This window comes from Lepus europaeus, chromosome 5 (assembly GCF_033115175.1).
Source record: "Lepus europaeus isolate LE1 chromosome 5, mLepTim1.pri, whole genome shotgun sequence".
NCBI lineage: Eukaryota > Metazoa > Chordata > Mammalia > Lagomorpha > Leporidae > Lepus > Lepus europaeus.
Window position 1 is genome coordinate 55137337 of NC_084831.1, and position 22653 is coordinate 55159989.

Sequence of the window (22653 nt, forward strand, 5' to 3'; positions counted from 1 at the left end):
TTGGCTCCTGACTTTGTTGTAGCCATCTGGGGAATGAACCAGCGATAGAAGATCTTTCTTTGTCTCTCTCTCTGTTTGTAACTCTGCTTTCTAGATGAATAAATTTTCTTTAAATGGAAGATTAAAATCTAGTTGCAGGCAACATATATGTACATCTAACTGCAACACAAGGAGGAATTAATTAGATGCTGTAAGGATGACATTAGCAAGGAGGAATGAAGGGGGAAAGTAGTGTGATGCAGCAGGATAAGCGGCTGCTTGGTATGTCCATATCCCTTATTAGAGTTCTGTTTCCAATCCAAATACCTGCTAATGCACCTGGGAAGGCAGTGGGTCATGGCCCAAATACTTGGGTCCCTGCCACACATATGGGAGACCTGGGTGGAGTTCCTGATTCCTGGCTTTGGCCTGGTCCAACACTGGCATTTGGAGAATGAACCAGTGGATTAAAGATTCTCTCTCACTCTCTCGCTCTTCTCTCTCTCTCTCTCACCCTTTCAAATAAAGAATATATAAGACAACTAATATACATGCTATTAAAATGATAAATAACACATATAAACTAAATCATTTTCCTGTCTGCTACCCAAGTATATAATTGTTAGCATTGTGCTAACAAACCCAAAAGAAGTCAGTCTCATTAAAGAAAGGAGACTTCTATTAGAAGGACTACTTGTCAGCTTTGCTCTCTGGCATGGCAGAACTTTGACTTTAATTGTTTGGTAGTCTCCATCTTGTCCAGAAGTCGATAGTAGGAATTAAAGAGATTTTTTTTTTAATTTTATTTTTGACAGGCAGAGTGGACAGTGAGAGAGAGAGACAGAGAGAAAGGTCTTCCTTGCCATTGGTTCACCCTCCAATGGCTGCTGTGGCTGGCGCGCTTCGGCCGGAGCACCGCGCTGATCCGAAGCCAGGAGTCAGGTGCTTCTCCTGGTCTCCCATGGGGTGCAGGGCCCAAGCACTTGGGCCATCCTCCACTGCACTCCCGGGCCATAGTAGAGAGCTGGCCTGGAAGAAAGGCAACCGGGACAGAATCCGGTGCCCCGACTGGGATTAGAACCCAGTGTGCCAGCGCTGCTAGGCGGAGGATTAGCTTGTTGAGCCACGGTGCCGGCCAAGAGATCTTTAGTTCAAGATTTAATGAACCAAAAGATCCTCTTGAGGGGAGAGAGGGAGATGATTGGTTCTGAAGGCTTCCAGTAGTGGAGACCTGCATTCTGATCATTGAAGCCTTTTAAATTCCCCAAATTTGACTTCCAGTGAGGAAATCCTACTGACCACTCTGAATATGGGAAACGTCTCGTTTGGTTCTTCTTCCTTTCTGCCACAAATAATTGGTAGAGCCTTTCCATTCTGTCCAGTCAGTGGACTTCCCACATGAGAAGCAGGGATCCATGTATTGAGTCCTTGCTTGCTGCTTCCCAGAGTGTGCTGGGTCAGAAATGCAGGTGGAACTCAATCCAGACACTCTGATATGGGGTGCAGGCATGCAAGTGGCGACTTAACCTTCTGTGCCACCATGCATACCCCCATTTCGCTTTATTTTATTAATTTTAATTTTATTTTAAAGGCAGAAATCTTTCATCTGCTGGTTCACTCCCCAAATGCCTGCAACAGCCAAGGCTGGGTCAGGCTGAAGACAGGGGCCAGGAACTCAATCCTGTTCTCCCCGCTGAGTGGCAGGAATGAACCCACATCATAACCTGTTGCCTAATAACTTGTTGTAGGGTATATATTAGCAGGAAGCTGGAATTGAGAGATTGTACCAGGACTTGAACCTGACTAATTCCACCTAACGTGGGACATGGACGTCCCAAGCAGCAACCCAACCACTTTGCCAAATGCTCACCCCGGTCTGAGTGTCTTTAATTTTTCCCTCATGTTCACTCAGTTACATTTTCATTTATGTTCAAAAGCAACCTAAAGAAAAAGGTAAAATGGGGGTGGGCATTTGGTGTGGTGGTTAGACTGTCCCACGGGACACCTGCTCCTATTATCAGTGCCTGAGTTCACAGCTCTGCTCCTGGTTTGAGCTTGTTGCTAATGCACACCCTGGAAGCAATGATGGTAGCTCAAATAGTGTTGTTCCTGCCACCCACTTGGAAGACCCAGATTGAGTTCCAGGCTCCTGGTTTCAGCCTGGCCCATTCCAGGCTGTTACAGGTATTTGGGGAAGGAGCCAGCAAATGGAAACCACCCCTTAGACCCCATCTCCCATCTTACAAATTTGAAACAAGGAAAGAAAGCTGAAGTTGGTTCAAATATTTGTGAGCATGAATGATAAAATACTGGTCCTGTTCAGTACAGAACATGATCCCATAAACTACACCTCTCCCACAGCATTGAAAGACTGAGAACAAATTGAGTTGCTGTCAGGACAGTTTTAACCAGTTATTGTTGCTTTTTTGGTTTAAATAAGACTAGTCATCTCATTTTATGAGTGCCTGTGTTATTTTTCAACATTTGGTCAGTGAAGTATATCGTTGGATAAATACGAATATTCTGGTTTTCTTGAGGGACAACACATATTCTTTGGACTTTTATTGAGTGACGTTTTACTAGTCCTAAAATATTTAGAGTTATGTACTTAAAAGATACAGAGCATGGGTATTACCTCCACAGAAAGTATTTTAGTCAGTGAATGTTCAATGTAGCAGGTAGAGATGAACTTAGCACGTCTTGTAGACTGAACTGAGAACAGACTCTTCAGCCATAAAATGCACTTAACAGTCTATTTAATAGTGGCAAGGTCCTTGAAAATGCAATATCCATGCTAATCTCGCCTTTTTCTAAATCACAGATGAAAAATAGGTCAGTTAGATAGAACCTTCTCTTTCTATTTAAAGTGTGACATTTAATCTATTTAAACAACTACCAAAACTTCATTAATTCAATGTAAGATATGGGTGCTGACAAAGTAGAGAGCTTTGTTAGCAACATAAGTTTTTCCAAAACTTGATCTGGGTGTCTTCGATTCCAGGACTCAATAAACATTTCTGCCTGGATGTTTCCAACAAATCAGTAACAGCAAGGAAGAACCAGAAAACAACAACCTTGAAGGTACTTCAAGCTCAGACTGCTAAATGACTTACGGGAGCTAAGTACTTTACAGCAGAGGAGAGGCCAAAATTAGAAGAGGAGCTTCCAGGGAAAGATTCTCCACTTCCCTGATGCCTTCAGGGAAAATTCATTTGGAAAGAAAAGTACACACAGGCAGAAAGCTTCTAGCAGAGCACAAACCAAGGAGTCAAATGAGAGTTTAATGGAACTAGATACTAGCTTTGGTGCATTTCATTTAAACCACAATGTTCTGCAGAATTCTTTGGAGAGGAAAACGCAGGGTATCTGAGAATCGTAATGGCATTTCACTGGGGTCTATTTTGGAGAACGACTGTTCAGGCTCTCCATTGCCAGCCCCTCTCATTTACTTGAATAGGATTTAGCACTCTCTGGCCCCACCCTTCTAATCAGCTGGAATGCATACCTAGGGTAATACAGTAGCTCCATCTTTCCCAAGAACAATTACAGAAGACAAGTGCACCAGCATTGGAAAAGCACAAAATACAACAACATTCCACAACTTCGGGTAGGGGTTTTTGAAAAAGGGATTCTTTTGGTTTGGTTTGGTTTTCATTTTTTAAAAAGATTATTTATTTATTTATTTGAGAGATAGAGTTATAGACAGAGAGGGAGAGACAGAGAGAAAAGTCTTCCACCCTCTGGTTCACTCTTCAAATGGTTGCAATGGCTGGAGCTGGGCCTATCTGAAGCCAGGAGCCAGGAGGTTCTTCCAGGTCTCCCACTTGGGTACAGGGGCCCTAGCACTTGGGCCGGACTCGAACCAGCACCCATAAGGGATTCCAGTGCCACAGGCAGAGGCTTAGTCCACTGTGCCACAGTGCCAGCCCTTGTTTTCATTTTTTATTTCTCCTTATCATCTGCTTTCTTGGGTTGCCTACTTGAATGTTTTAAATGAGGAGAGAAGACTCTTTCCTTTTCCTAGCCCACTTGTCTGGATCCTAGAAGAAATCCTGAAAGAAAAAGGGCACCTAGAGGTTACTTCTGCTGAACGGACTACAGCGGATTCAATAACAACTTCGTTCTGTTCAGTTCAGCTCTTATTCCAGAAAACTAACTCCATCAATTACAGAAAATAACTTTTTATAGGTAGAGTTTATCCAAACCTGTCTCCACTGCATATCCAGGAAGGATTATTTTCTGTTACGCCATCAAAGCACTCAGGTTCTTCCCTTCATTTTATGAGCACCATTCGGGTGATATGCAGTAGCTACAGTGATGGAGCATATGTGGTATCTCATTTAGATGTTTAAATCCACCTTCCTAGAGGCAGAGCGCTGCGACTGACAACATCCCCTGTCTCCTTTCTCGTTAAAACCAAACCCCAAGCCTACTACCAAACAGAATGGTGACATAAAAATCACGCCATCCATATTTTGTGTCCTGCCCCTCTCTTCAACACTCCTTGTTAGTTTGGCAATCTTTGAATAAAAAAAAATGGTGAATAAAAGCCACATATCAAGTGGGAAGCAAAGGCTATTTTTGCACCTTACCATATTTCTCTGGCGTGGACTGTGATGCCTGACTATACACAGAGATTTGTTTAAAAATATGACTTTAAATCCTGATGTATTTACTGTACATTTCACAAGTTGGAACCTCCTACTGTCTTGATTTATACGATTTTAAAGTGGAGTTCTTACTATTTCCCTCGGGAAGGCTTTTGGTTTGAATAGTTCTTACTGGCAGGTTGCCTCCTTTATATTTAGCCCAAATTTTCATTTTCAAAGACCGTTTTAGACAAGTACCATGATAACACTAAGCCAATGGATCTGTGTGCCACATAATAGAGTGTGACAATCCACTCAGTTGTGAAAGACACTGGAGATAAAGTAATAAAGCAGCGATGGTGTTAGCACTTTGGCTTTACAGACCTACCTGCACACCGACCCAACAGTGTCACTCGTTATAGGGGATTATACGTGTGCTAATTCTCCAAAACATAGGCTGAGCTAAGTCACATCATATATCATGTGTTTAAATGTAAATTCAAAATCCTGGGCTGAGAGAGATGTAGATTTGTGATACTCCTTGGAGGTTCGGGGTCCATGAACCAATGAATACATTATATTGCCACATTAAAGAACTCTTTTTATCTGTACAGATATAAGTGCCATCCTTTATTTTAAATAACTTCTAAAAACAGAGTGTTAAAATCTTATGATTTTATAGAACGTAGATTCCTATACCAAATTATATCTGTGGGCCTTTATAGATTTATATTTCTTCTATCTTATTTATGTCTTTTTAGACATAAGTAAAGACATAAAAATGTGAAAATATATAGTTAGAATTGTTTCTACATTCTGTTACAGTAACACTGAACTATGTGGCAAGAACATGTATTAGCTCTTTTTTTTTTTTTTTTTTTTTTTTTGACAGGCAGAGTGGACAGTGAGAGAGAGAGACAGAGAGAAAGGTCTTCCTTTTGCCGTTGGTTCACCCTCCAATGGCCGCCGCGGTAGCACGCTGCGGCCAGCGCACCGCGCTGTTCCGATGGCAGGAGCCAGGTGCTTCTCCTGGTCTCCCATGGGGTGCAGGACCCAAGGACTTGGGCCATCCTCCACTGCACTCCCTAGCCTGTATTAGCTCTTTTATGGCCTGCATCAACAAAACTATTCTTATATGTGTGATTATATAAATATATATAGTTGAGGGGCTGGCACTGTGGCGTAGCAGGTAAAGCCGCCGTCTGCAGTGCTGGCGTCCCATAAGGGCGCCAGTTCAAGTCCCAGCTGTTCCACTTCCTATCCAGCTCTCTGGTATGGCCTTGGAAGGCAGTGGAAGATGGCCCAAGTGCTTGGGCCCTGAACCCATATGGGAGATCCAGATGAAGCTGGTGGCTTTGGGTCAGCACAGCACCAGCCACTGTGACCATCTGAGGAGCGAACCAGTGGCCAGAAGACCTCTCTTTGTCTCTCTCTCTCTGCCTCTCTGTAACTCTGCCTTTCAAATAAATAAACAAATCTTTAAAAAATATACAGTTGATGTCTACTCTGCATTTCAAAAAATATACAGTTGAAAAATCTCTGTGTCTATGAGAATAATACAAATTGATATCTGTAACTGACAGTAAAAATAACAAACAGTAATTGGGACTGGATTTGTGGTGTAGTAAGCTAATTTGCCACTTGCATCAGAGCTAGTTCGAGTCCTCGTTACTTTTCTTCCCATCCAACTTCCTGCTGATGTACTTGGGAAAGCAGCAGAAGATGGCCCAAGTACTTGGGTCCCTGCCACCCATGTGGGAGACCTGGATGGAGTTCTGGCTCCTGGCTTTGGCCTGGTCCAGACTTGTCCATTCTGGCTATATGGAGAGCAAACCAATGGATGGAAAACCTCTTTCTCTGTCTCTCCCTTTCTCTCTGTCACTCTGCCTTTCAAATAAGTAGATAAGAGGGGATTTGGTGGTAGCTGGGGCAGTGTCTAGGGAGCTGTTGGTGTGCAGGTGCACCCAGGGTTTTGGAAAACTTTTGGCCTGGATGTCAGCAAGGAAATCATGCAGAGAGAACAGTTCAGGTCTGAGGTGGGAGGGAGGTCTGGGATGTGCACTGGCGAAGTGAATGGGGAAGCAGGAAGGACTGAAAAGTTGATGGAAGGGAAGCAATTGATTTAATAGGCATTTTTTTTAATTGAGAGTGCCAAAGAGATAGGAAAATATGTTACTGAATTCCTCCCGGGAAATGAGGGCCCAAAAGATCAATTCATAGAACAACTTATAACCAAATGGAAGAAGAATGATCAGGAGCTGATTTCTGATCCTATGTAGCAGTCCTTCAAAAAAGATGGAATTTTAGATGGTCAAAGATCAGGAGACCAGCTAACACGAGGTTGATGGAAAGGGAGGAAACCAATAGGAAGTTCCTGCATTTGCTGAGCCTGACACAGCTGTAGAGGTCAAATCACCTTTTGATTTGGCCAAGGCACAAGAGAACAGCAACTCTGTGGAGAAGACAACAAGGTTTGTCAATTGACACACAAGAGAGGGACAGCACAAGCTTGCAGTCCCACTCCACAGTTGCCACCCTTGGACTGCCTGGGCCAGAAGCACCAGCTCATCAAAAGTGTGATCTGTGGGCGTGTTGTCCATGAGCAAGAGGGTTCTGGCCCTTGCTTATTCTGTGGCTCTCTGGTACATACACATGAACAGGGTATTTTACAGGATGACTCAAGCAAGAGCCAGAAACTATTAAAAGGGCTCATGTCAGGGACAAACAACTCTGGAAAGGCAGACATCTCTACCCAGGACCTTCTTCCTCACCAAGAATCATGTGTTAAGTCTGGCATGGAGAAGACCATCAAGCGTAAGATAAACTATTAGAGTTTGATGGAACTAGCATCTGAACCCCCAAGTCACTGATGATGACTTAGATTACATTGCCCGTGATTCTAACCAGTGGTGCTCCAAAGTTGAGCAGGAAGCCCTGAAGAAGTGAGAGGAAGAGCTGAGAGAGCTTCAATGTGCCTCTCGACTCTCAAAGGTGGTCACCACTGACTTTGCAGGCCAGAAGATCCTGGAAGAAGAACCTCCACTAGCCGAGCATCACAGCAGACTAGATGAACTAGCGATATAGACCTTTACCAGTGGAACTTTGAACCAGTCACTGACCAAATTGGATGGATCTTCTGAAGACGCTTTGGGAGTTATGGTGAATCCCAACCTGTACCAGTCCCCTTCCCAGTGGGTTGACTAGACATGTGCAGCCTCACAGTAGAAGGCTTTCCATTTAGCAGAACTGGGACTAGAGTGCAACTTACATCAACACCAGCTGTGAATCCAGAATGAAGACTTTCAGGAAGGCTTTGGTGGTGGCTGGTGCCTTTCTACATATCAGCTATGGGCTGCTTTGCTTGGCAGAGTGATTAAAAGGGTGGAGGGAAGATCCTGGTACACCCCACACAGAGGATAACTTTGAATAGTAGCAGACCAAAAACTCTCCCCTCAAGCAGTCCAAAAACTCCAGGCTATGGTATGGTCTCCTTCATGGAAACGTGTGGAATGTTCCAATGACTATTCCTCAGGGTGTCTTCTGGGCTGTGTGGACCTAACTGACTGCTTATCTCAGAAAGAATTTACAGAGCAATTTCCATACATCAGTCAAGAATCTGGTTCTCCATTTGTTTTCTTTTTTCAATTTTTATTTATTTTTTAAAAGGTGTTGATTTTTTTTTTAAGATTTATTTATTTGTTTGAAAGGTAGAGTTACAAAGATAGAGAGAGAAGGAGAGATCTTCCATCTGCTGGTTCACTCTCCAAATGGCCACAACAGCCAGAGCTGGACTGATCCAAAGCCAGGTGCCAGGAGTTTCATCTGGGTCTCCCAAGTGAATGCAGGGGTCCAAACACTTTTGCCATTTTCTACTGCTTTCCAAGGTGCATTTGCAGAGAGCTGGATCAGAAGTGGAGCAGCTGAGACTTGAACCAGCACCGAAATGGGAAGCCTCTCTCCATTTTTTTTCAATTGCAAAGATCCCCAGGAAATGACTGTAAAGTTTTGTAATAAAGGAAATCTAAAAATCTGGAAGCTAGATTCCAAGATCCATCAAGGAGCAAAGAAGGAGTTAATGAAGCAGAATAAAGCTGTCTAAATCATGACAAAAGGAACTGTACACCACGGTGGGGTTTTGTATACTAAAATTACTATCCACTAGTCCTTTGGAAATACAGCAATGGAAATCTAAAGGCTTGGCATCAGGCTTGACTCTGTCCAAATTAAAAATCTTACCAAAATCTGTACATTCTTCTTCTTCTTCTTCTTCTTTTTTTTTTTTTTTGACACGCAGAATGGATAGTGAGAGAGAGAGAGAGACAGAGATAAAGGTCTTCCTTTTTGCTGTTGGTTCACCCTCCAATGGCCTCTGCGGCCGGTGCATCTCACTGATCTGAAGCCAGGAGCCAGGTGTCTCTCCTGGTCTCCCATGGGGTGCAGGGCCCAAGCACTTGGGCCATCCTCCACTGCCTTTCCGGGCCATAGCAGAGAGCTGGCCTGGAAGAGGGGCAACCGGGATAGAATCCGGTGCCCCGACCGGGACTAGAACCCAGTGTGCCAGCGCCGCAAAAGGAGGATTAGCCTGTTAAGCCATGGCGCCGGCCTGTACATTCTTCTAAAAGAATGGGATTCTTACTTTATGTAGTGGGTCAGAATCTTTGAATACATTATTTATAAAAGCTTGTTCTAAAAATTAAAAACCCAAATAAACACATAATCTTGAAAAAACAATAATTATTATGTCTTCTTGTGCCATGTATATCCTGGTTTGTAAGTTCTTTGAGGGCAGGCTAGTCGATAAATATTTGTTGACTAAATGAGTCTATCCATAAGTGACCATACATTAACTTGGTTAGCTTCATTAAACAACTTGAAACCACTCAATTCACACTCAACAACAACCCAGTTTTCTGTTGATCCACTTTGGTTCCATCCAAATATGGGGTAGTTTTAGAGGCCCCAGAGAGATTTTTTTTTTTTTTTTGACAGGCAGAGTGGACAGTAGAGGGAGACAGAGAGAAAGGTCTTCCTTTTTGCCGTTGGTTCACCCTCCAATGGCCGCCGCGGTAGGCGCGCTGCGGCCGGCGCACCGCGCCGATCCGATGGCAGGAGCCAGGTGCTTCTCCTGGTCTCCCATGCGGGTGCAGGCCCCAACCACTTGGGCCATCCTCCACTGCACTCCCTGGCCACAGCAGAGAGCTGGCCTGGAAGAGGGGCAACCGGGACAGGATCGGTGCCCCGACCCGGACTAGAACCTGGTGTGCCGGCGCCGCAAGGCGGAGGATTAACCTGTTAAGCCACGGCTCCGGCCTGAGATTTTTTTTTTTAAAGATTTATATGTTTATTTGAGAGACAGAATTACAGTGAGGCAGAGGCTTAGAGAGAGAGAGAGAGAATCTTCCATCTGCTGGTTCACTCCTCAAATAGCCACAATGGCTGGAGCTGGGCCAACTTGAAGCCAGGAGCCAGGAGCTTCTTCTGGGTCTCCCACATGGGTGCAGGAGTCCAAGGTCTTGGGCCATCTTCCCAGGTATGTTAGCAGAGAACTGGATTGGAAATGGAGCAGCTGGGACTCGAACAGGCACCCATATGGGATACTGGCACTGCAGGCTGAGGAGGCTTTGCCCACTATGTCACAGCACCAACCCAGCCCAAAGAGCTTTTTTACACATATAAAATTGTTCTATCACTTGAAACAACGATGCAGGGGAGCAGGACAGCTGAAATACGCCATCAAGAGACTTTCCCCCATCAATTATTTGGCTACCCAGAGGAAATGTTTATACAAGAAAGGATAACTGGGGCTAGTGCTGTGACATAGTAGGCTAAGCCTCTGCCTACAGCGCTGTCATCCCATATGGGTGCCGGTTCTAATCCTGGCTGCTCCTCTTCTGATCCAGCTCTCGTCTATGGCCTGGGTAAGTAGCAGAAGATGGCCCAAGTGCTTAGGCCCCTGTATCCTCATAGGAGACCCAGAAAGAGCTTTTGGCTCCTGGCTTCGGATGGCCCCAGCTCTGGCCATTATAGCCATTTGAGGAGTAAACCAGCAGATGGAAGACCTTTCTGTCTCTCCCTCATGCTGTCTGTAACTCTACCTCTCAAATAAATAAATACATAAATAGAGTTAAGCTTGACTACTATGGGATTCTTAGTCCAAGTATGAACCTTTTTTTTTTTTTAAAAAAAAAAAAAGAACAACTGCACTATTCTGTCTCCTTATTTACCAGGTTTCGCAATAGTGAGTTAGTTTATTAGCTTCTTCCATTGGTGACCTTTTTTCCAAAGAGAAGTATCATTATGAATTCATGAAGAACATGACAAACAATTCATGATTGTTGTGTATCAATCCATTGTTGTTCTTGTGTTTTCATTTGCTCAGTGTTGGGCATGGCCTGTGGGAATCCCTGCAAGTTGTCTGTTTTGTCCTTTTATTTTTATTAAGTTTTTAATATTTATTTATTTATTTGAAAGGCAGAGTTACAGATAGAGGGAGAGATGTTCCATTTGCTGGTTCATTCTGCAAATGGCCACAGTGGCAGAGCTGAGTCTGGAACTCCATTCGGGTCTCCCACACGCGAGGCAGGGGCCCAAGTACTTGGCCATCTTCTGCTTTCCCAGGCCCATTAGCAGGGAGCTGGATGCAAAGCAGAGGAGCTGGGACTCAAGTGGTGCTCATACAGGATGCTGGTGTTGCAGCCCGTGCCACAGTGCTGGCCTCTGCTACGTCCTTTTGATATGATCCTAGTAGTCTACTATGCTTGGATCATGGTTTCCTTGCTATCTGGTATAACAAGATGTCCCAGATTTATTTTTGTATACTTCTTTCCCAAACCTACAATTAACTATTCTCCAAGCATCCCTGGTTCCTTTTGGTGGGAAATGGTATCTCAGGACCACAATCTGTGTGCTAAGGAGATTACTAACTACTAATGGGTTACTCTTTTTTTGTGAAAATATCTGGAACTGTTTCCCTCCCTCTCTCCTACTTCTCTCTCCCTCCTTTCCTCCCTCCCTCCCCCTCTCCCTTCCTTCCTTCCAAAGATTCAACAAAATAAATGCTGAGTTCATATTAACTATTAGTATCTTCATCTTACAGTCTCTAATTTATTTTTCCCATGCCTGGAATCCTGCTCTCGAACACCAGAGGTAACAGAATTTGAAAACTGCATGAATCTTCATTTTCTGTATCTTGCTTTACACATAGGATAGTCTCAGAATCTAATAATCCAACACTAATAGCAATAACACAATTACATATGACAATTGTTAAAATTTTTATTTTAATAGATTTCTCTCTCTCTTCTTTCCTTCTTTCTTTTCCTTCCTTCCTCCTTGCCTTCCTTCCCCCGTCTTTCCTTCCTTTCCATCCCTCTCTTCTCCAGTCAACCTAAAGGAAACTTCACTGAGGCCCCAGGGCCATGAACCTGGGAAAGGATGCTGGCTTGTGGGGAAAGAGGAGCCAGTAGAGGGGCCTCATTTGACCTTCTTGGGGGAGGGGGTTGTTGATGAACTCTCACTTCTTGGGTGGTGGACAGCTCGCTGCGCAGGTGGCACAGTACACGTGGCAGGTCATCATCTGGGTCGCAGATGCCATCCTTGCATTTCTGAGTGAGCTGGCGGAGGGAAGATGTAGGATGCTGGTCATACTGGTTTAGGGCCCACGCCGATGACCACATTTAACTTTAACTACCTCTCTTTTATTTATTTATTTGATAGGTGGTTATTTATTTGATAGGTGGAGTTACAGTCAGACAGAGGGAGAAATGGAGAGAAAGATCTTCCATCCACTGGGTTACTCCCCAGATGGCCGCAACAGCTGGAGCTGGGCCAATCCAAAGCCAGGAGCCAGGAACTTCTTTAGGGGCTCCCACTTGGGTGCAGGGGCCCAAGGACTTGAGCCTTCTTTCATTGCTTTACCATAGCAGGAAGCTGGATTGGAAGAGGAGCATCTGGGACTGGAACTGGCGCCCATATGGGATGCAGGCACTGCAGGTGGAGGCTTAGCCCACTACGCCACATTTCCAGCCCCTAACTATCACTTTAAAATCCTTTCCTTCAAATGTAGCAACATTCTAAGGCACTAAGTATCAAGACATCAACCTTTCAATGTGAGGCGACAGGATTCAACACAACATAAGGTATGTGTAATTTGCACTATGTGATCATCACCTTCACTGTATATGAGTGAAATGGCAACCAGAGGTTGCTGCTTTTGTGAAAGACATGGTAGAAAGACAAGAAATTAACATGATTTGAACTTTGACCTCCTGGCTGATAACAAGTAATAAGATTAGGATAGTTAGTTGGGCTTTTTTCCATTTTTAGTTTTGTGCAAGTTTTTCTGTGCTATATTAGAGATGGCCATAAATCCCTTCCCACTCTTCCCATTGAGAGGTAGAATCTATTTCCCCTCTCCTTGAATCAGGGCTGGCTCTTTGACTTGACCAATAGAATGAGGAGAGGGTGATGCTGCGTAACCTTGATCAAAAGACAAAATTACAACAAATTTAGTTTAAACTCTCTATTGGCTCATATTCGTGATTCTAGAAATAGGCAAGATCTCATTCTGAGTATTCCAATGAGTTGAGCAGGACATGTTAGCTCATAGACAAAGGGGCTGAGAAAAGCAGAAAGAGAACAAAAAACAAATTGGTCATTTAAAAGATCTTTGTACTTATAAAAGTTAAAGTAGAGAGGGCTGATAATGCTGGCTAAAAATAGCCTGCGTGGGGATTTGGCTATTTGTCTTTCTCTTGGTTTTTGTGGAAGGTCAGATAAACAATTTAGTTTTCTGGGGCTGGCGCTGTGGCTTAGTGGGTAAAGCTGCCACCTGCAGTGCTGGCATCCCATATGGGTGCCAGTTCATGTCGCAGCTGCTCCACTTCTGATCCAGCTCTCCGCTATGGCCTGGGAAAGCAGTAGAAGATGGCCCAAGTCATTGGGCCCCTGCAGCTGCATGGGAGACACGGAAAAAGCTCCTAGCTCCTGGCTTCGGATAGGCGCAGCTCTTGCTGTTGTGGCCAGCTGGGGAGTGATCCAGCGGATGGAAGACCTCTCTCTCTGCCTCCCTTTCTCTCTCTGTGTAACCCTGACTTTCAAGTAAAATAAAATAAATCTTTGAAAAACAAAAAACAAACAAAACAAAACAACCAACTTAGTTTTTGCTTGGTGGCATGGAACTTCAGCATGGGTAATTCTATTTTGGTTTGGTCTTTGGGGCTAGTGCAGTAGCTCAATCCAAACCAATGGTCTCCTGTAAATTCTGTATAACACGACTAAGGCTGACGTGTAAGAGTGTGCAAGTCTTGCCTTTGATCCTTGGAGTGCTCTTTGTGGGAAGCAAGCTGCCATGTAAGAAGTGCATATAACGGCCTGCGCCGTGGCTTAACAGGCTAATCCTCCGCCTTGCGGCGCCGGCACACCGGATTCTATCCCGGTTGCCCCTCTTCCAGGCCAGGTCTCTGCTATGGCCCGGGAAGGCAGTGGAGAATGGCCAAAGTCCTTGGGCCCTGCACCCGCATGGGAGACCAGAAGCACCTGGCTCCTGGCTTTGGATCAGCGAGATGCGCAGGCCGCAGCGGCCATTGGAGAGTGAACCAGCAGCAAAAAGGAAGACCTTTCTCTCAGTCTCTCTCTCTCTCACTATCCACTCTGCCTGTCGAAAAAAAAAAAAAAAAGAAGTGCATATAACTTGGTGGAGAGAGAGACCCGTGGACAGAGTGCTGAAGCCACTGTAGGCGTTCTAGCCTCAGCTGATCCCCTAGATGAATGCAGCCTCATGAGTAAACTCTGCCAATGCTGGTGGAACAGAAGAACCACCAGTTGAATCCTGTCTGGATTCTAGATCCTTAGAATCAAGAGCAAATGAAGTGCTCACTGTTTAAGCCACTCTGTTGGTGTAATTTGTTACATAGCAGCAGCTAATTGAAACCATCACCTATTGGCCGAACTGGCTGTAGAGATTGATATTGCTCCTTTAAATGGAACAAATCTTGAGGAAGGTTTCATATTACTGTAAATTTGTTCCAGAGAAAATTTTCAGGTAGTAAGAACTAAGTAGGCTTTTTGGTGGGGGTGTGAGTGTACATAGGCTGCTATGTGGTAGAGGAAAGAAGACACTGCAAAGAGAGGAAAAGGCTATCAGAAAATGAGAACATACTAAGTACCTCTTCTTATAGCTATTATTTACTGATTGCATGCTGTATGCCAGGCAATATATTCAAAGTTTTACATGTGTAACTTTATTTTACTCTCATTATAACTCAAAGAATATGGTACTATTACTAATTTTTTTAGGTGGAATAACTACATCATAGAGTCATTTGGAGATTTACCAACATCACCCATCTAGGAGGTATGAGAACTGAGATTTTTGGGGGCCAGAGTTGTGGCGCAGCAAGTTAAGCCACTGTTTGTGATACAGGCATCCCACATCAGTGTGCTGATTTAAGCCCTGGCTATTCCACCTCTGATCCAGTTTCCTGCTAATGCACCTGGAAAGACAGTGGATGATGGCCCCAATACTTAAGGGACCCTGCCACCCAGATGAGAACCCAGATGCATTTACTGGTTCCTGGCGTTGGTCTGCTCAACCCTAACTGTTGAGGACAGTTGGGAAGTGATCCACGAAAGATCTCTTGGCTCTCACTCTCTGTTGCTTTGTTTTCTTTTCTTTTCTTTTCTTTTTTTTTACAGGCAGAGTGGATAGTGAGAGAGAGAGAGACAGAGGGAAAGGTCTTCCTTTTTGCTGCTGGTTCACCCTCCAATGGCCACTGCGGCCGGCGCATCGCACCGATCCGAAGGCAGGAGCCAGGTGCTTCTCCTGGTCTCCCATGCGGGTGCAGGGCCCAAGCACTTGGGCCATCCTCCACTGCACTCCCGGGCCATAGCAGAGAGCTGGCCTGGAAGAGGGGCAACCGGGATAGAATCCGGCGCCCAAACTGGGACTAGAACCCGGTTGGCCGGCGCCGCAAGGCGGAGGATTAGCCTGTTAAGCCTCGGTGCCGGCCTTCTGTTGCTTTGTTTTCAAGGAAATTCATGAATCGCAAAACAAAAATGAAAAACAAAAACTGATTTTTAAAAAGCCTTACTTTTTAAAATATTTCCTATTTTTTTAAAAAAGATTTATTTATTTATTTGAGAGGCAGTGTTACTAAATAGAGAGAGGGAGAGACAGAGATAGAGAGGTCATCCATCTGCTGGTTCACATCCCCAATGGCTACAACAGTTGGAGCTAGGCTGATCCAAAGCCAGGAGCTTCCTCCAGGTCTCCCACGTGGGTGCAAGGGCTCAAGAACTTGGGCCATCTTGCATTGCTTTCCCAGGCCATTAACAGGGAGCTGGATTGGAAGTGGAGCAGCTGGGACTTGAACTAGTGCCATATGGGATACTGGCCTTGCAGGCAGAAACTTAACCTACCATGCTACAGTGCTGGCCCCATCCAATTTTTATTTTTTTAAAAAGATTCATTTATTTACTTAAAAACACAGAGTGGCAGATAGAAAGGGAGAGATAAAGAGAGAGATCTTCCATTTTCTGTTTCACTCCCCAAATACCTACAAACAGCCAGGGATGGGCCAAGCTGAAGCCAGGAGCCAGGAACTCCATTTGGTCTCCCATATGACTGGCAGGAATCCAAATACTTGGGCCATCATCTACTGCCTCCAAGATGCATTAGTAGGAAGTTGTATCGGAAGTGCAGGGAAGCTGGTCCTTGAGCCAGCACTCCAGTATGGGATGCGGGCATGGCAGTGGCTTAACCTGTGTGCTACAACACCACCTCTGTATCTTGAAAAACAAATTTACTTATTTGAGAGTCAGAGATAGATAGATGATAGATATGTTGTACCTGAGCGAGTGTAAACAGAGGAGCACCACACGTTGATAAAAACTTGATAGTCCTTTACTGCCAGTGGTGGAGAGTGGGCCCATGCCCTAAAGAACTCTCCACCCTGAAGCTCAAATCAACAGGGCTTATAAAGGCAAAAACCACAAGGAGGGGAGAGGGAATACATGGTTGATAGGATCGGGGGGAATACATGGTTACTAGGGTCAAGCTGACCTAAGGCCTAAGCAAAACTAATATCAATTACAATCTTGAAAAGAGACAATTTACAATCTTAACCTTAATCCAGGTGCAGCCTGTCTGTTTTAAGCTTGAGCAATCATGCTAGGGAGTTTCTATGCTCTGCCAAGTGAGATGCAGTGTGCTCTTACTGTATGAGTACTGTTATTGTCTGAGTTTTAGATCATAGTTTCAGACCAGAATCTCACGGTGGAGGGTCCTTTCTCAAGATGAACTCTCAGGTGCTCTAAAATGGAGGTCCTACTGTTAAGGTGTTACTTCAGATAGATAGCACTCCCATATGCTAGTTCACTCTCCAAAGGCCTGCAATGGTTCAGGTCTCCCACATGGGTGGCAGGACCACAATCGCTTGAGGTATCACTGCTGCATTATCAGGAATCTGGAGTCAGTAGCTGGAGCTGGGGAATGAGACCAGGTACTCTGGGATGAGATGCAGGCATCTGAACAAGTGTCTTAACTATTAGACCAAACATCTGGCCAGAACTGAGGTTCAAATCTAAATCTGTCTCCAGAGTCAGACACTATTACTTAACCAACATTCTATCCTGTCTTTAAACTTGATCCACTTCACAGTTTTGTTATGCTTTTTTGTTTCTAGTAGATGCTGCCATTTAAAATGCAGGTGTTCTGGGTGGGCACTGTGGTACAGTAGGTTAAGCCACTGCTTGGGACACCTAATCCTATGTCAGAGTCCTGGTTTGAGTCCCAGCTCCTCAGATTCTGATCTAGCTTCCTGCCAATGTGCCTGTGAGGTGGCAGATGATAACCCAAGCATTTAGGTTCCTAGCATTCATGTGACAGACTCAAATGGATTTCTGAGCTCCTGGCTCCCTGTGTGTTCCTCTTTCACTTTCTGCTTTTCAAATAAAATGAAAACAAATAAATAAATTTTAAAAAGATTAAAAAATACATTTATTGAGTATCCGTTATGTATACCCAGGGCTGGACCAGGCTAAAGTCAGGAGCTAGAACTCTATCCAGGTCACCCATGTGTACTCCTGGGACCCGACCACTGGATTATCATTCTCTATTGCCTCCCAGTGTGTGCATTATCAAGCAACTGGAATTGGGAATAACACCAGGGCCCAAAGCCAGGTACTCTGATATGGGATGTCAGCACCGTAAGTGCTATGTTAACCAGCAGGTCAAATGCCCACTCTCCAAGCCATCTTATTCTCCAGACTTCCTTAGAGCTATCAGTTCTTCCAGTAACGGGATTGAAACCTTGGGAGCCATCCTTCATTCTCTCCTCTCCTTTGCTTCTTCTATGTATCTATTACATTACCAAGAGTCATATATTTTCCACTTGATCCCTTCCTTTCCAGTTCCGTTACCATCTCAGTCTAGGCCCTTGTCTAACCACGCATGGCCTACTATAATGACTTCTACCTCTCCCTCTCATTTATCTGGTCCATTATTACCACTTTAAATGTTCTCCAACACTGCACTGTACACCTGATTCCCTACTACAAGTCATTTTAATGGCCCCTTACTGATCACTGAATAAATTCCCAACATCACAGCCTGGTATTCAAGGCCCTCCACGGTTCTTCCTTTCCAGCTTCATCACCCAGCAGCCGAACTGGAGGATATGTTCTGCACTTTTCAGCTGTCACAGTTTGGGCTTGAACCATTTCCTTTGTCTAGATTTCTGCTCCCATCCTCTTGGGTTATCTAAGCCCAGGCTCTCCTTCAAAGCTCAGCTGACGCCTGCAGGAAAAGCAATTCCTGCTAGTTGGTAGTTTATAGTGAATACGCTTCTCTTAACTCCTACAGTGCTTGGTGTATATACCAATAATGTGGCATTTAGCATGTGCTTTCTTTTGCTTTCTATCCTTTTACGCATGAAAATGTCTTTTTTCCCTTTTCTCAAGACTTACTTATTTGAAAGGCAGAGTTAGAGAGAGAAAGGGAGAGACAGACCGAGAGAAAGAGACAGATATTCATCTGCTAGTTCACTCCCCAAATGGCTCCACTGGCCAGGGTTGGGCCAGGCCAAAGCCAGAAGCCAGGCCTTCATCTAGGTCTCCCACGTGGGTGGCGTGGATCCAAGTACTTGGGCCATCATTTGCTGCCTTCCCAGGTACATAAGGAGGGGCTGAATGGGAAGCGAAGTCAGGACTCGAACTGGCACTCATATGGTATGCTGGCATTACCGGCAGTGGCTTAACCTGCTTCGCCACAACACCAGCCCCCAAAATGTCCTTTCAGTGAGAACTAGATCCCTTGAGTGCACGGACTTGGTCATATTTCTCCACAATTCCAGGAGCGGTGGTCTTTTAAATAAAGTTTTAGGTCTGGAAGTTCACCTTGCCCTGCTGATGAAGGCTGCACGTCTAGGGTGTTGTTCAAACACACTTAGCAGCAAGGTAAAGCCACAGCCTTGTATTTGTTGGTACTTAACCGAGTAAATTAGAAGGGCAGGCTTATACAGCGTGGCAGGACTGGGGGACTGTGGCTCTTTTTGGTAAGTTTAGGTATGGCTGAGCTATGCCGCCCGATGAGGCCTGTGCGGTGGCAACTGGAGGGCAGAGCGTTCTTTTGGGACGTTCAGAGATGCTTCTGACGTGATGGGACACCCCAGCCGTCCCACGCCTGCGCTCGGGCCGCATTCTTCGCAGGCAGGCGGCTCCAAGATAACCAAGCAGGCTGGCTTTCTGACTCCTTGAGGCACCGGCCCAGAAGACCTGCTGCCCAGCCACGGCGACCAGCCAAAGGGCTCTCTCTTCGGTGGAGCGAGCCAGCACCCGCCCCTACCAGGAATTCGTGGCATAAGCAGCGCCTCAGGCCTTGGCCACCATCCCAGGAAAGAAGAGCAAGGGGCTTTCCACCTGCCCCTAGCCTAACCCGGGACGCGAGCCCTCTCGAGTTCCAGCCGCTCGTGCCCCGCCTTGTAAATCGGCTGCCTCCCTTCCGCGCCCAGGCCGCTCGCCCCGCCCCTCACGCTCGACGGGCTCGCCCCCGCGCCGGGTGCGCGAGCACGTGGAGCGGAAGGCCGGAGCAGCCGTCCGCAGCTGGGGCGAGTGCGCAGGCGCCCTCCTGAGACCCGTGGCAGGCGGGAATCCCAACGCCGGGCGGGCAGTGGGGTAAGAGAGGGGGAATTCCTTGCGGTTCTGGTCCCCGAGCCAGTGTGGGAGGCGCCACGAGCCAGCGCGGTGCTGGCTGCCCGACCCCCACCTGCGCTCCACGACCCGAGGCCTCCCCCCGCCCAGCCTGCAGGGTGTTCTAGGGTCCGGTAGGGGACGCGGCGGCGGCGGTGGTGGTGGTATCCCCTGGTCGGAGCGGGCCTGGCCTCCTTGTCCCTGTGGTCCTGAGGGTGTGGACCTCCGGAGAAAGGGGGAGACACGTCTAGAGGGGTCGTTGTTGCCGCATGCGCTCACCCAGCGAACTGCGCTCCTAGGGTAGTGTTTCCACCTGGGAGAATCTTGCCGGCTGAGGGGATCCCGCTCGGCTCTGGGACGTGGACGGAGGACTTCTCTTTTCCTAGATGCGCTGTCAGGGCAGAGCAGGAGCGAGAGCCCACTGCCACTGCGAGGCAGCTCGGCGGCGCGTGCGCGGACTAGGTAGTTACCCAGCTTTGCCCTGCAGGTGGGAAGTCAGAGAGGGGTCAAAGGCTCGCTGTCTTTCATTATTTTTATTTTATTAGGCAGAGAGAGGGAGATCCCATCCATCTCTGGTTCACGTCCCAGATGTCTCTCACTTAAAATCTTTAGCCTCAATAAAATGAGGTCCCTCCCCTCTGCTTGCACACATAACCCTCCTCCATTCAGCAGATAACTCACCGTCACCGGCTTGCTAGATGCAGGGAGCAGAGCAAGGATTAAGGAAGCATTTTCTACCTGAGAAATAAATGCAATTTATTTATTTATTTTTAAAGATTTATTTGAAAGGCACATCAACAGAGAGAGGAGAGTAAACACACACACACACACACACACCACACCACACACACACATACACACAGGTCCTTGGGCCATCTTCTGCTGCCTTCCCAGGCACATTAGCAGGGAGCTGGACTAGAAGCAGTGTAGTTGAGTCTGGAACCAGCACTCTGACATGGGACACTGGTGTTAAGGCACTGACCTAACCCATAGCACCACAGTGCTGGCTCCCAGCTTTTTTTTTTTTTTCAATTCGGTAACATACCTGCAGAACAATACTATACCTAAATCACAGTTTGTTACTTGTGATTTATCACAGAGTAAGCATGTCTTTTTGCCACCACTCAAATCAAGAGAGAACACTCCGATGTCTCATGATATTTTTGCAGACTTCTGCCAATCACCACTCTTTTTTTGCTTCCTGAAGCTAACCCCTTAGCTGATTTCCAACACCGTAGGTTCGTTCTGCCCATTTATGAGCCTTTTGCAAATGGAACTGCATGTATTTTTGGGTGTCTAGCTTTTTTTTTTTTTTTAAGATTTATTTATTTGAAAGAGAGGAGAGAGAGAGAGAGATCCTCCAGCTGCTACTTTGCTCTTTAAATGCTGCTATGGCTGGGGCCAGGCCGAAGCCAGGAGCTTTATCTGGGTCTCCCACATAGGTGCAGGGGCCCAAGGACTTGGGCTGTCTTCCACTGTTTTCCCAGGTGCATTATCAAGGAGCTGGATCAGAAGTGGAGCATCTGGGACTTGAACCATTGCCCATATGGGATGCTGGCACTGCAGGTAGTGGCTTTACTCACTGTGTCATAGCACTGGCCCCCAAGGTTTTTTTTTTTTTTTTTTTTTTTTTTTTTTAATGTGTTTGAGATTGTTCCATGTTATATATAAGAATACAATTTCTGGAAGTGTGAAGAATTAGGAAGGAAATTTAAAACAGTAGTGGTACAAACAGTAACTGGAGGGCATTGTAGTAGGGTGGTGAGGGATGATCGTTGCAAGGAGAGTTGTGATATAACATGAATGACAAAAGATGAGCCAGTGAGTGTTAGCTTCCCAGGAGCGAGCATCATGGTACGGTGGGTTAAACTGCTGCATGGAGTGCCGATTCGGGTCCCATTGCTCTGCTTCTGATCCAGCTTCTGCCTAATGCTCGTGGGAGGTAGCAGATGATGGCCCAAGTACTTGGGTCCCTGCAGCCCGTGTGAGAGAGCTATATGGAGTTCCAGGCTCTGACCTCGACCTGGCCTCGCCTTGGCCATTGTGGCCATTTGGGAAGTGAACCAGTGGATGGAAGATTGATCTATCTCTTGCTTTGCCTTTCAAATGAATAAATCAAAATCTTAATAAAGAAAAATAACAGAGGATGCTGATGCCGGCATCCCATATGGATGCTGGTTCGAGTCCTGGCTGCTCCACTTCCGATTCAGGTCTCTGCTAATGTGCCTGGGATAGCAGTGGAGGATGCTCCAGATACTTGGGCCCCTTGCACTCACTTGGGAGGCCCAGAAGAAGCTACAGGCTCCTGGCTTTGGTCTGGCCCAGCCCTGGCTATTGTGGCCATTTGTGGAGTGAACTAGCAAATAGAAGAGCTCTTTCTGTTTCTCCTTCTCTCTCCGTAGCTCTATCTTTGAAACAAATAAATAAGTAAATCTTCAAGTTAATAAATAAATGCTTGAGTCATTCTGCCTGATTGAGATACTAGAAGTCATTACTTCAGGAATTGTTTATGGATTTTTTTATTTTATTTTTTTAAAGATTTATTTTTTTAAAGATTTATTTATTTATTTGAAAGTCAGAGTTACACAGAGAAAGGAGAGGCAGAGAGAGAGGTCTTCCATCCAATGGTTCACTCCCCAATTGGCCACAATGGCCAGAGCTACACTGATCCAGAGCCAGGAGCCAGGAGCCAGGGGCCAGGGGCCAGGGGCCCAGGGACTTGGCCATCTTCTACTGCTTTCCCAGGCCATAGCAGAGAGCTGGAAAGGAAGTGGAGCAGCCGGGTTTCGAACTGGCACCCATATGGGATGCCGGCACTTCAGGCCAGGGCGTTAATATGCTGCGCCACAGCGCCGGCCCCAGATGTTTTTATTTAAGTAAGAGTGATTCTAGCCCAGTA

The 22653-nt window shown here is 45.9% G+C and overlaps 1 protein-coding gene and 1 pseudogene across 3 annotated transcripts in view; both read left to right on the forward strand.

The window, feature by feature from the left end:
- The first annotated feature begins 215 nt into the window (after window positions 1-215).
- On the forward strand, window positions 216-8667 carry LOC133759101 (activating signal cointegrator 1-like; annotated as a pseudogene).
- Window positions 8668-19654: 10987 nt separating this feature from the next.
- ALG6 (ALG6 alpha-1,3-glucosyltransferase) overlaps window positions 19655-22653 on the forward strand; it is a 55525-nt gene continuing 52526 nt past the window's right edge. Inside the window, exons 1-2 of one of the 3 annotated variants that reach the window (XM_062191464.1) lie at window positions 19655-19739; window positions 21242-21320. The gene's annotated coding sequence lies outside the window, so the exon portion shown is untranslated. Of the gene's footprint in view, window positions 19740-19955; window positions 20217-21241; window positions 21321-22653 lie in introns of those variants that run through there. The other 2 variants (XM_062191463.1, XM_062191465.1) reach the window with 2 other exon arrangements.